Source organism: Caretta caretta, chromosome 10 (genome assembly GCF_965140235.1).
Source record: "Caretta caretta isolate rCarCar2 chromosome 10, rCarCar1.hap1, whole genome shotgun sequence".
NCBI lineage: Eukaryota > Metazoa > Chordata > Testudines > Cheloniidae > Caretta > Caretta caretta.
Window position 1 is genome coordinate 62,103,447 of NC_134215.1, and position 13,610 is coordinate 62,117,056.

Below are 13,610 nucleotides of genomic sequence, written 5' to 3' on the forward strand. Positions count from 1 at the left end.
GGTGGTGGGGGGATGATGGGGAGCCTGGATGAAGGGAAGTTGAATTCAGAAAGATGAAAGTAGCTCTCTTCTCTGAAAATGGGTATTGCAGCAAACTGTGGGGTCCATGGTCTACCTAGCTAATTCCCTATGACCTAGTTAATTCTCTGTGTTCATTCCTCCTGGTGACTTCAGTACGTCTTGTCGCTAGTTCTTTTCTAACAACTTCTCAGTGAAGGAACTCTCTGAGAAACTGTTACTTCTGACTGTGCCACGAAGGCTGCCTCAGTATTGCTCAAGGGATTTGAGTCTCTTATCTCATACTTAACCTGAATACTATCTGTCTGCTTAGTGTCCTTTCTCTAATGAATGGTTTATTGGAGAAAAAAATCTTGCCTTTTTTGGTGACAGAGACACTCTGAAGCACAAATGTCCTCTTTTCTTCTCCTTTCAAGAACTTCCTTTTAACAGTTTTTTTTAAAGGTTTTTATAAACAGTGCTACTGCACTGTCATCTTGTTTCCCTCCCCCTATTTTTATCTTGCAAGTATGTTGAGAGAAAGCAGTTCAGCAGCTTTAGTAAGTGCCTGATGAAGTAACACAATGCCCCTAACAGACAAATATAACAATGCTGGGAAAGAACTATGGGCTTGGTACTGCATCAGTGCCAACATCACTTTTTTTAAAGTGAACGTCAAGGAACTCTGAAGGTGTCTGTTGACTAGGGGGTGGTCAATACACAGTTGACGTGAAGGACATCAAAGAGCAAGTCTTCAAATGTACCAAGATATGATTCCTGTGGTGGATGCCTTGCTGCATATGTGTCAAGAAAAATCTGAATAGTGTGCTTGGACATCTTTAAAGCATTTAGCTGTACAGTATCCTCCTTGTTGGAACCAATGGAAAGCATCAAGCTATCTAGTCTTATTGTGATGTTGTGGTGCTTTCCCCTCTGGACCATCACATTACCTCAGCTGCATCCTAGATATTCATATGTACATGTCGCATCTTACTGATTGAGGCATTATCTCAGCAGAACCAGCTCAAGGTCACAGGTATCATGTGTCCAAGTATACGGCATCAGTCCTAGCATCCTAGTTACTGGTGCCTCAATGTACTTTACACCAGTTCTTGGAACACTAATAATGCCTTAACTAATGATGCCATCCACATTGGTCATCTCAGTGCAGTTGGAGTTAGCATACTTGTCATCCTGATTCCCACCTGAAACAAAAGGGATGATGGGGGTAAGAACTTCTAGTCACATGTATGTATGAGTCGCAAGTCTTCTGACACTTGTGAACTTTTTGGGAAGTGTGGTCAGCAATAAACTAAATTCTCTCTGTGGAATCTGAGCTTGATTTATCATTGTGATGACTGAGTACTTGTTTACTTTGTAGACCCCAAAATGTCCTGCATTGAAATCCTAGTTTACATTGAGTTGCACCTCTGCTGCAGGAGATTAGAGGGGAAACCTAACATCCCTCAAGTCTGGTGCGTGAGATAGCTATAGGCAGTCAAGACTCGCAGCTGAGCATCCCTGCACTGTGATCCCATACTCTGGAATGGAAAATGTATTAACCCTCCATTCTTGCTTCCCACATAAGGAGTTACCAGTTCAAGTGAATAGGTACCAGACCACCCTTTAGAGGGTGGCTTGTTCATGCTTGGATTTATCTTCTTCCCCAAAACTATAAAGTGATAAATTACAAAAGCCTTTTGGTGATGGCCTAGCAAGAGGATGCCTTTGACATGATGTAGCTGCCTCCAAAATAAGTGATCCCTGGTTATATAATATGTAGATCTGGGGCTTTTGTGTTGTCAAGCAAAGCTACAAAATTTCCATCAGAGAAGTATCTCCAGATTGCCCATATGAAGATGCTTTCCATATCTGCGTTATCCAGAAGAGACTGCAAAAAATCAGTAAATGTCATAAAACTCAGATGTTTTGTTTTAGGTACTTCCTCATATCTAGAAACACAAAAGGGCTGAGGTCCGTATGGACTTCAGCTATCTCAACTGCCATAATATTCAAAATGATGTCTTTGTGAACAACTCTGCTTCTTTGAAAAGATGACAGCTGGTTAAGTTTGTATGCACTGCAACTTAAGTTCAGTTTGCTTGGTGGGAAAGGAAAATGCTATTGGACACAATAAGTCATAGCCCAGTTTCTTTTGAGTAGAATGACTACCTGCCCACAGAAATGCATTTTCACACTTGTCTTTCCCTCTAACAGCCAAGGTCCTAATCAAGTTGGAGAGACAAGTTCTACAATATTAATAGCTCTTTAATGGCAGAGGCAAATGTGGGTCCCACTCATGCCAGTATTGGCGGTATCCAGTTCCATCAGGCTGAAATCTTATGTATGATCAAACAGAACCAGGTAACCTCTCTGCATGCTGACCTAGGATCCCCTTTCCCTATCAGAATGGCACAACTGAAAGCATGCATCCTTTCAGTGAAGTCTGTTGAATTGAGTGTTTGTGTTTAAAGGCAAAGGAAACAGCTAGAAGAGAAGACGGTAAAGAAACTTCAAGAGGGCATGGATATGGGTTTCTAGAGCCCTTATAAGTTTTCTTTCCTTAGGACTTTACTGGAGAAAGACCTTTATCTTACCAGAATATAACTACCAATTTCAGTTGTAAAGGTTTGTAAAACGTAATGAGAAGGCCCATAGGAATTCATATTACCTACCCCACATGAAAACTACTTGCTTATCATTTCTCTTTGTCAGTCTAGGTAAAAGGAATTCTCCCTTAAGATTTATCTGGCAACTATTTTTGACACTGTATGAGTATATTAAAGTTCCTCTATAGCCTCTAGTCTAATGATCAGATGGGAATTTGAAGAAAACCCATTAAAATCCCTTTTTCTTGTGGGGTAGTAATGCCATCCGTACTAAGCCACTTTACCACCCAGAAATGTGAGTTTCTAAAATGAAGACTAATGCTCGTAGTGATAGTGTCTTCAGTTTGCAGAGTTAGTAAGAGTCAGGTTTTAGTTACTAATTTACCTTTATGCTTTTTCATAAGAATAAGGTAGTGTAGTACACTTGATCCTAAATTCCTTCCAAAGGTGGTGGTTTAATCTAACTTAAGTAGCCACCCTGCAAGTGTTCTTTCCACATGCCTGTCCAGAAAGGCTGTTCTCTGTAAGCTTTAAAATGAAAAGGTCCCAGAGCTGTTATTTGAAAGGGAGCAAAGCCTTTAATGTCTATCTTGCTCTTCTCCCCCCTCTTTTCCCCCCTTGTTTTCTTTTGCCCCTGTGTTTCTAGTTCTTGTACCCAAGAGAACCATGTCTAAATAGCTGTCTGATGACATTGTTTGTTGTTCCTTATGAGGTCTGCAACTTCAAGGTTATGTGAAGGAACATTTATTTGGAGGAATGTCTGCTTGTGTAGCTGAGTTCAGATTAGCTCCCAGGAAGAGATTTGAAGGGCAGCCATGTGGACTGACTAAATTTTATTCGAAGTGATTGAGTTCAGTATCCTATTGTGATTTTAGCTTGTCTTATCAATGTTTCCAAATTGGAAGAGGAAATTCTTTTTACATCTGGTATTTTTAAGGATATTTTTATGCTCTTTTACACCCTTTGCTCTTGTTTTGGTTATCTAATTATGCCACTCATATATTGTCAAGGTGGTTTCTCCTTCTGAGGAGCCTGAAACTAAAGGTATCCTCAGGGTCCAGGTGCAGAATACATCAAATATATGATGGTCTATGGAGATTTCAGGAACCTCCAAGAATAAGGTTCTGCTGTGAACTCAAGCCTTATGGGGCAGAAAAGGGGGAAGGAATTTCCTGGAATTCTTGTTATCAGATGGTGTGCAGTTACAGCAGATCCTTGTCTACCTTCCCCACAAAGTTGAGGAGGTATAATCTTTTATTCTACTTCTGTTTCACACTCTGATATTGGAATGAGCCATTGGAAATGCTGAGGTCACCAGAGCTTCTTATAGAGCAGGCACGTAACATCATATTGTCTGTTAGCCAAAGACTTTACTCTCACTGGTCATGTTAATGGAGTATGGACCTAGAGTGTGGGTCTGCTGTGAATATACTTGTAATTCTATTTCTCTTGAAGTAAAGTAATCTTTTTACACCATCCAGGTTTCTACACTTTGACAATGTACACTCTTGACAACAAACAATTGGCACCATGAAATCTTGGAAGACTGTTCTAATTGTGACCCAGTTCAAATCAATCATGAATTTATAACCAGGTAGAGACATTTCAACTGATTACAAAAGATACTGTTCACTTTATGGGTATACAACAGCTTTCTGCTTTCACAGTTCTGTGTATGCCTGCACCTACTATGTTGCTTAACTATATTGATATCATTGCTGTTTGAGGGGAAACATGGATGGCCAGTCAGTGGTGTATCTGTAGGGGATGGAGTAACCAAAGGATATGGATCAGTACTGCAGCATATGGGGAAGTGCTCTCTGAGAATATCCTACCACACACGTAGCAGGAGGAGAAAGGAGGACTGACAGTGGTTACACAAACAGGTATAAACATAGTGTGTTTTGTCTACACTTTTTTAAAAAAATATATGCCAAACTGGATACAGGAAGATAACTATGTGCCATGTAGACCTGGCACGGGCTGAAATTAGCTGACCTAGTTACTGTCAGAATCTTAATCGTGGAGTGTGCAGATACAAACACAACTTAAAGCCATTTATGCTAGTAATCAGTTCCAAATTCTGTAAGATGGAGGTGGACATGGCCTAAGAGTTTGATCCTTAGAGGTACTGGTCAATGCAGGAGAATTCATTGGTGCTCTTCAGCTTCTTTGTGCTATCTGCACCAGCTCAGAGGGGCAACAAAGTCACTGCAAGGCCCTGCAATAATATCCCAGGCACAGGGGCCCCCCTTACTGGTGCTGAGATGGCTTTGGGTCCTTCCTGGAAAAGCTACCAGTGCACGGGGCTTCTTGGGATAGGCAGGAGATGTCAAAAGGATAGGAATATATGTGGCTAGAATGATACTATGCTTGAGCTATTTCCTGAATGTGCAGGATCTGTGGGGCAAGGAGCATTTGGGTGCAAGTTAAGGCAGGCTTAGGGCTGTGCTGAACTATGCTGGGAAGTGAAACCGCCTCAGATTACCTGAGGATAAGGGAAGCAATTTCTTTCCTTCTTAGTTCTTGCAACCAGGCTTTGTTTCTTTCAGGGCTGATTCATACAGAAGACATTTCAACAGTTTTTCTAGCTAAACACTAACGTGTTGTGTTTATAAGTGTGTCTTTCCACCCTTGTCCTCAATTACATCAGCTTGCATCAGCTGATTGGTCTGTGCGTAGGAACAATTACCACACTCTTCAGTGTCTATAGTCTTGGCTTTTTTCTTCTGTATAAAGCCATTAAAAGTTCTTATGTACTAAGGAAATCAAATGGCACTAAAGAAATCAATGTGCCAAACCCACTCTAATATAAAATTAAGATATTTATCACAAATTGCTTTTTTAAAAAAAAAAAAAAAAAGCATGTCTGTAAAACATAAGATCAGATATGTCTGCAGTCTGTCACATTACATTAATAGTACAATATAACAATTTGCCCTGTCTTTTTATGCTTTTTTCATTAAAAGGGTAGTATTTAATGCAGCTACTTTAGTGTTTGTACTGGTATTCAAAGAATATAATGGTTGTCTTTTGATTTTATGCAGTTTTAATACTGAAGTGGCACAGTGTTTGTTGTAATTACATTAATGCAAATACTATGTATCTGGCCATTTGTGTTTCTCTACTCCTCCTCACCTCCTACTTAACTGTGGTGGGAGTGGAAATCTTAAATTGGTGGAGTAGAAAGTGAGGCAAAATTTGGCAACTTTTTTTGTTTTAATCGTCTGTATTGGAAAAGTCCTGAGAGTTCTAGATTTATTTTAAGAACTCAAATAGTGTTAAAAAGGATTTGAACATAAAGGGTTCCTTAACCAGATCTTTATAAAACTTTGCATACAGTAATTATATGGAACTTCAATCACATTTTCAGAATGGTACGGTGGCTTCCTCTGTATGCATAGGAGATCTTTCTTTCCCCTTCCACTTCTCCACTAAGTACTAAACTTCAGTTTATTTGCCTTTTAAAATAAAAGGTAGGTAAATATAGGTAGATGTTAGGAATAGTTGAATGCTTATGCTCTTCATTGCCAGTAATGTTCTTAAATATCTTAGACTTATTCTGTCAAGATCAATACATATTTTAAGGAAACCTCTGATAATATCACTTAGGGATTCTGGATTTTGATTTCCAAGTACTTATTTCGGACCCAGTTTCTTTATTTACTCACTGTTTTGGTCTCACACTTGGATGTGTTCACACTATATGTGATTCATTAGATCAGTTTTTACTATAGCATGAAACCACACTAATATTACAAATTGTAAAATACTTTCTAAGCACTCAGTTTTTAATGCCAGAACAGGGACCCTTATGATCCCATAGTGTGATGTCCTGTGTAACACAGGCCCTAGAATTCACTCAGTAATTAGTGCATTAAGCCTGATCATCTGTGGTTGAACTAGACTAGAGCATGTGTGTTTAGAAAGACATCTGGTCTTAAAAGTTCAAGTGAGGGAGTCTACTATCTCCTCCAATAAGCTGTTATAGTGATTAATAAGGCACACAGTTTTAACAGTGAGAGTAATTTCCGGTCTGAATGTTTCTAGCCTCAGTTTTCAGCCATTGGATCTTGTTATTTTTTCTGCTGTAATAAATTGCCCGTGGTATCAGATATGTTCTTCCTGTGTAGATACTTGAAGATCATTATCAAGGCACCTCTTAACCTTCTCTTCAAGAGTCGATGTACTGTAGATCCTTTTGGTCTCTCATTTTAAGGTAGGTTTTCCAGACTTTGAATCATTCTTGTAGTGTTTTTCTGAGCCCTCTCCAAGTTGTCAACTTCTTTTTTGAAGTGTGGATGCCAGAATTGGAAACCAGTATTCCAGTAGTGACTTCACCAGTGCCATATACATTGGTGATATTACCTCACCCCTCTTTGTGCATGCAAGGTTTGTGATGGCCCTTTTAGCCACAGCATTGTACTGGGGAATCGCTTTTTATTTACCTATCATGACATCTGTGACAGAGTCTCTGTTTTCAAGTTCATAATCCCCTATCCTGTAAGTATGACTTACATTCTTTGTTTATATATGTATGACCTTGTATTTGATTGAATGTCCCCAGTTTACTAAACAATGCAGGTCACTTGGTGTAAGTAACCTGTTCTCAATATTTACTACTCCACTAATCATTTTCATTTATAGATGTTGTTAAAAATTGCTGATATCTTCTGACAGATAAAAGACCACTTGCTGATGGTATGCATACCATGCTCTGTTCCTTTCATTCATAGGCAAAAAATGCATGTGCAAAAAGTGTAGTGGCATAATAGTTTGGACAAAAGCGCACTTACAAGGAGCTAGTTATATATATTTACCCAGTCTGCACATGCTGTTTGTAGTAATTGCACATGTAAGCATGAGTGTTTGTCTGGAACTCTCAGGCCTCTGTTTGAAGACAATAATTTCAGAGCACCCGTGACAATCTGGCAAATTGAGTGATAACTACAGTTGTTTATTGTGACTGACACTTTATGCATTTGAACTACAGTACTTCATGCTCACTTTACATTTGTAGTAACAAAGTTAGGGGAAGAGGGAAAATGTAATATATAAAAGTCTTCTGGTGTATAATGATTTGGGTATGATACGGAGGACAATCCATTTAATTGACATCACTTTTTTATATAGCTCTCTCTCTCTCTCTCTCTCTCTCTCTATATATATATATATATATATATATATATATATATATATAAATAAATGAAAGACATTAAAACAAAATAAAAAGCTATGGGGTAGGGATCTCAAATGTATAAACATTTGGAAATGTTATTTTATACATAATTATTTTCTGGGAAATCTATCACAAGAGTCTACATGATTTACCCTGCAAAAATCCTCATAAGTAGTTGAGTTTGTGTTTCCATTTTCATCATAAGTAGCATACCTTTTTATTTCCAGCCACTGAGAGCCCTTGCTAATTCTCTAAAATAGCTACTTGGATTTAGCTCCTCTTCTGCACCCACAACAGGGTCTTATAACCTGCCACGATTGGGTCAGCACCCATGATTTAGAGGCTAGACAATAAAGAATAGATTGTTTCAGTTTTGTATGTTTGTGACAATCCCCCTATTTTCTGTATTCTTCTCCCCACCTGATGGGGCACAGCCTTGGCTTTCCATCATAAGTTTTTTTTAATCATGTCCTCCATGGAGCCTTCGTAAGCCGAAAACAGAAACTATATTTATACTCTTGCAGAGCTCTTGTTTCTGAAATAAAATTTTTGATATATTGGATGCCTTTTTTAGTTTGGGGCACACCACCCAGAAATGTTCTTACATACTTCAAATCAAAGACAGAAAATGACACTGGGTCTAGGCATTGGTATAGTCAATCTTGGATTACTGCTTGATTGAAGCAATGAACGTTGCTTAGGGTATGTCTACACTACGAAATTAGGTCGAATTTATAGAAGTCGGTTTTTTAGAAATCGGTTTTATATATTCGAGTGTGTGTGTCCCCACAGAAAATGCTCTAAGTGCATTAAATGCATTAACTCGGCGGAGCGCTTCCACAGTACCGAGGCAAGCGTCGACTTCCGGAGCGTTGCACTGTGGGTAGCTATCCCGCAGTCACCGCTGCCCATTGGAATTCTGGGTTGAGATCCCAATGCCTGATGGGGCTAAAACATTGTCGCGGGTGGTTCTGGGTACATATCGTCAGCCCCCCATTCCCTCCCTCCCCCCGTGAAAGCAAGGGCAGACAATCATTTCGCGCCTTTTTTCTTGAGTTACCTGTGCAGACGCCATACCATGGCAAGCATGGAGCCCGCTCAGGTAACCGTCACCCTATGTCTCCTGGGTGCTGGCAGACGCGGTACGGCATTGCTACACAGTAGCAGCAACCCCTTGCCTTGTGGCAGCAGACGGTACAGTACGACTGGTAGCCGTCATCGTCATGTCTGAGGTGCTCCTGGTCGCCTCTGTGAGGTCGATCAGGAGCGCCTGGGCAGACATGGGCACAGGGACTAAATTTGGAGTGACTTGACCAGGTCATTCTCTTTAGTCCTGCAGTCAGTCCTATTGAACCGTCTTATGGTGAGCGGGCAGGCGATACGGACTGCTAGCAGTCGTACTGTACCATCTTCTGCCAGGCAGGCAAGAGATGAGGATGGCATGCAGTCCTCCTGCACCGTCTGCTGCCAGCCAAAGATGTAAAAGATAGATGGAGTGGGTCAAAACAAGAAATAGACCAGATTTGTTTTGTACTCATTTGCCTCCTCCCCTGTCTAGGGGACTCATTCCTCTAGGTCACACTGCAGTCACTCACAGAGAAGGTGCAGCGAGGTAAATCTAGCCATGTATCAATCAGAGGCCAGGCTAACCTCCTTGTTCGAATAACAACGATAACTTAGGTGCACCATTTCTTATTGGAACCCTCCGTGCAGTCCTGCCTGAAATACTCCTTGATGTACAGGCACACCCTTTGTTGATTTTAGCTCCCTGAAGCCAACCCTGTAAGCCGTGTCGTCAGTCGCCCCTCCCTCCGTCAGAGCAACGGCAGACAATCGTTCCGCGCCTTTTTTCTGTGCGGACGCCATACCAAGGCAAGCATGGAGGCCGCTCAGCTCACTTTGGCAATTAGGAGCACATTAACCACCACACGCATTATCCAGCAGTATATGCAGCACCAGAACATGGCAACACGATACCGGGCGAGGAGGCGACGTCAGCGCGGTCACATGAGTGATCAGGACATGGACACAGATTTCTCTGAAAGCATGGGCCCTGACAATGCATGCATCATGGTGCTAATGGGGCAGGTTCATGCTGTGGAACGCCGATTCTGGGCTCGGGAAACAAGCACAGACTGGTGGGACCGCATAGTGTTGCAGGTCTGGGACGATTCCCAGTGGCTGCGAAACTTTCGCATGCGTAGGGGCACTTTCATGGAACTTTGTGACTTGCTTTCCCCTGCCCTGAAGCGCATGAATACCAAGATGAGAGCAGCCCTCACAGTTGAGAAGCGAGTGGCGATAGCCCTGTGGAAGCTTGCAACACCAGACAGCTACCGGTCAGTTGGGAATCAATTTGGAGTGGGCAAATCTACTGTGGGGGCTGCTGTGATGCAAGTAGCCCACGCAATCAAAGATCTGCTGATATCAAGGGTAGTGACCCTGGGAAATGTGCAGGTCATAGTGGATGGCTTTGCTGCAATGGGATTCCCTAACTGTGGTGGGGCTATAGACGGAACCCATATCCCTATCTTGGCACCGGAGCACCAAGCCGCCGAGTACATAAACCGCAAGGGGTACTTTTCGATAGTGCTGCAAGCTCTGGTGGATCACAAGGGACGTTTCACCAACATCAACGTGGGATGGCCGGGAAAGGTGCATGATGCTCGCATCTTCAGGAACTCTGGTCTGTTTCAAAAGCTGCAGGAAGGGACTTTATTCCCAGACCAGAAAATAACTGTTGGGGATGTTGAAATGCCTATATGTATCCTTGGGGACCCAGCCTACCCCTTAATGCCATGGCTCATGAAGCCGTACACAGGCAGCCTGGACAGTAGTCAGGAGCTGTTCAACTACAGGCTGAGCAAGTGCAGAATGGTGGTAGAATGTGCATTTGGATGTTTAAAGGCGCGCTGGCGCAGTTTACTGACTCGCTTAGACCTCAGCAAAACCAATATTCCCACTGTTATTACTGCTTGCTGTGTGCTCCACAATATCTGTGAGAGTAAGGGGGAGACGTTTATGGCGGGGTGGGAGGTTGAGGCAAATCGCCTAGCTGCTGGTTACGCGCAGCCAGACACCAGGGCCGTTAGAAGAGCACAGGAGGGCGTGGTACGCATCAGAGAAGCTTTGAAAACCAGTTTCATGACTGGCCAGGCTACGGTGTGAAAGTTCTGTTTGTTTCTCCTTGATGAAACCCCCCGCCCCTTGGTTCACTCTACTTCCCTGTAAGCTAACCACCCTCCCCTCCTCCCTTTAATCATTGCTTGCAGAGGCAATAAAGTCATTGCTGCTTCACAGTCATGCATTCGTTATTCATTCATCACACAAACAGGGAGATGACTACCAAGGTATCCCAGGAGGGGTGGTGGAGGAGGGAAGGAAAATGCCACACAGCACTTTAAGCACAGCACTTTAAAAGTTTACAACTTTAAAATTTATTGAATGACAGCCTTCTTTTTTTTGGGCAATCCTCTGTGGTGGAGTGGCTGGTTGGCCGGAGGCCCCCCCACCGCGTTCTTGGGCGTCTGGGTGTGGAGACTATGGAACTTGGGGAGGAGGGCGGTTGGTTACAGAGGGGCAGCAGTGGCAGTCTGTGCTCCAGCTGCCTTTGCTGCAGCTCAACCATACACTGGAGCATACTGGTTTGGTCCTGCAGCAGCCTCAGCATTGAATCCTGCCTCCTCTCATCATGCTGCCACCACATTTGAGCTTCAGCCCTGTCTTCAGCCCGCCACTTACTCTCTTCAGCCCTCCACCTCTCCTCCCGGTCATTTTGTGCTTTCCTGCACTCTGACATTATTTGCCTCCACGCATTCGTCTGTGCTCTGTCAGTGTGGGAGGACAGCATGAGCTCGGAGAACATTTCATCGCGAGTGCGTTTTTTTTTTCTTTCTAAGCTTCACTAGCCTCTGGGAAGGAGAAGATCCTGTGATCATTGAAACACATGCAGCTGGTGGAGAAAAAAAAAAGGGACAGCGGTATTTAAAAAGACACATTTTATAAAACAGTCGCTACACTCTTTCAGGGTAAACCTTGCTGTTAACATTACATACATAGCACATGTGCTTTCGTTACAAGGTCGCATTTTGCCTCCTCCCACTGCGTGACTACCCCCTCAACCTTCTCCCCTCCCTGTGGCTAACAGCGGGGAACATTTCTGTTTAGCCACAGGCAAACAGCCCAGCAGGAATGGGCTCCTCTGAGTGTCCCCTGAAGAAAAGCACTCTATTTCAACCAGGTGACCATGAATTATATCTCACTCTCCTGAGGATAACACAGAGAGATAAAGAACGGATTTTGGTTGAATGCCAGCAAACATACACTGCAATGCTTTGTTCTACAGTGATTCCCGAGTACGTGTTACTGGCCTGGAGTGGTAAAGTGTCCTACCATGAAGGACGAAATAAGGCTACCCTCCCCAGAAACCTTTTGCAAAGGCTTTAGGACTACATCTAGGAGAACCGCAAATGCCAGGGCAAAGTAATCCTTTCACATGCTTGCTTTTAAACCATGTATAGCATTTTAAAAGGTACACTCACCAGAGGTCCCTTCTCCGCCTGCTGGGTCCAGGAGGCAGCCTTGGGTGGGTTCCGGGGGTGCTGGCTCCAGGTCTAGGGTGAGAAACAGTTCCTGGCTGTCGGGAAAACCGGTTTCTCCGCTTGCTTGCTGTGAGCTATCTACAACCTCCTCCTCCTCATCATCTTCTTCATCCCCAAAACCTACTTCCGTATTGCCTCCATCTCCATTGAAGGAGTCAAACAACACGGCTGGGGTAGTGGTGGCTGAACCCCCTAAAATGGCATGCAGCTCATCATAGAAGCGGCATGTTTGGGGCTCTGACCCAGAGCGGCTGTTCGCCTCTCTGGTTTTCTGATAGGCTTGCCTCAGCTCCTTCAGTTTCACGCGGCACTGCTTCGGGTCCCTGTTATGGCCTCTGTCCTTCATGCCCTGGGAGATTTTCACAAAGGTTTTGGCATTTCGAAAACTGGAACGGAGTTCTGATAGCACGGATTCCTCTCCCCAAACAGCGATCAGATCCCGTACCTCCCGTTCGGTCCATGCTGGAGCTCTTTTGCGATTCTGGGACTCCATCATGGTCACCTGTGCTGATGAGCTCTGCATGGTCACCTGCAGCTTGCCACGCTGGCCAAACAGGAAATGAGATTCAAAAGTTCGCGGTTCTTTTCCTGTCTACCTGGCCAGTGCATCTGAGTTGAGAGCGCTGTCCAGAGCGGTCAGAATGGAGCACTCTGGGATCGCTCCCGGAGGCCAATACCATCGAATTGTGTCCACAGTACCCCAAATTCGAGCCGGCAAGGTCGATTTAAGCGCTAATCCACTTGTCGGGGTGGAGTAAGGAAATCGATTTTAAGAGCCCTTTAAGTCGAAATAAAGGGCTTCATTGTGTGGACGGGTGCAGGTTTAAATCGATTTAACGCTGCTAAATTCGACCTAAAGTCCTAGTGTAGACCAGGGCTTAGAGTAAGCAGACCAGGCATTGTCTGCTCTGTTTGATACAGTACAATTTTTACTTGCTGTTGTAAGATACTAACTTTTACATGCTAGTTCTACATATGCATTTGCAGCTGTCTTGTCTTCTTCTGGAACAAGGGACCAGTATCAGTTGCAATCATATCTCGCAAAATGCTAGAGCTGTAAATGCTTTAATAGAACAGTAAAGACACATTTGAAACCAGTGTTTTTTTGGAAAGAGAATGTTTTGATCTTTGTAATACACATGAAGTAAGATGTTTGGATTCTCAGGATTTCTCACCTGTACTAGAGATACTTTAGTCTCATAATGACAGGTTTCAGAGTAACAG

The 13,610-nt window shown here is 43.1% G+C and overlaps 1 protein-coding gene across 6 annotated transcripts in view; it reads left to right on the forward strand.

Moving 5' to 3' along the window:
- Positions 1 to 13,610, forward strand: part of ATOSA (atos homolog A) — a 58,589-nt gene that overhangs the window by 21,099 nt on the left and 23,880 nt on the right. Inside the window, exon 2 of one of the 6 annotated variants that reach the window (XM_048866545.2) lies at positions 4,088 to 4,200. The exons of the other annotated variants lie outside the window; for them this stretch is intronic. The gene's annotated coding sequence lies outside the window, so the exon portion shown is untranslated. The remainder of the gene's footprint in view (positions 1 to 4,087; positions 4,201 to 13,610) is intronic. 6 annotated transcript variants of the gene reach the window in all.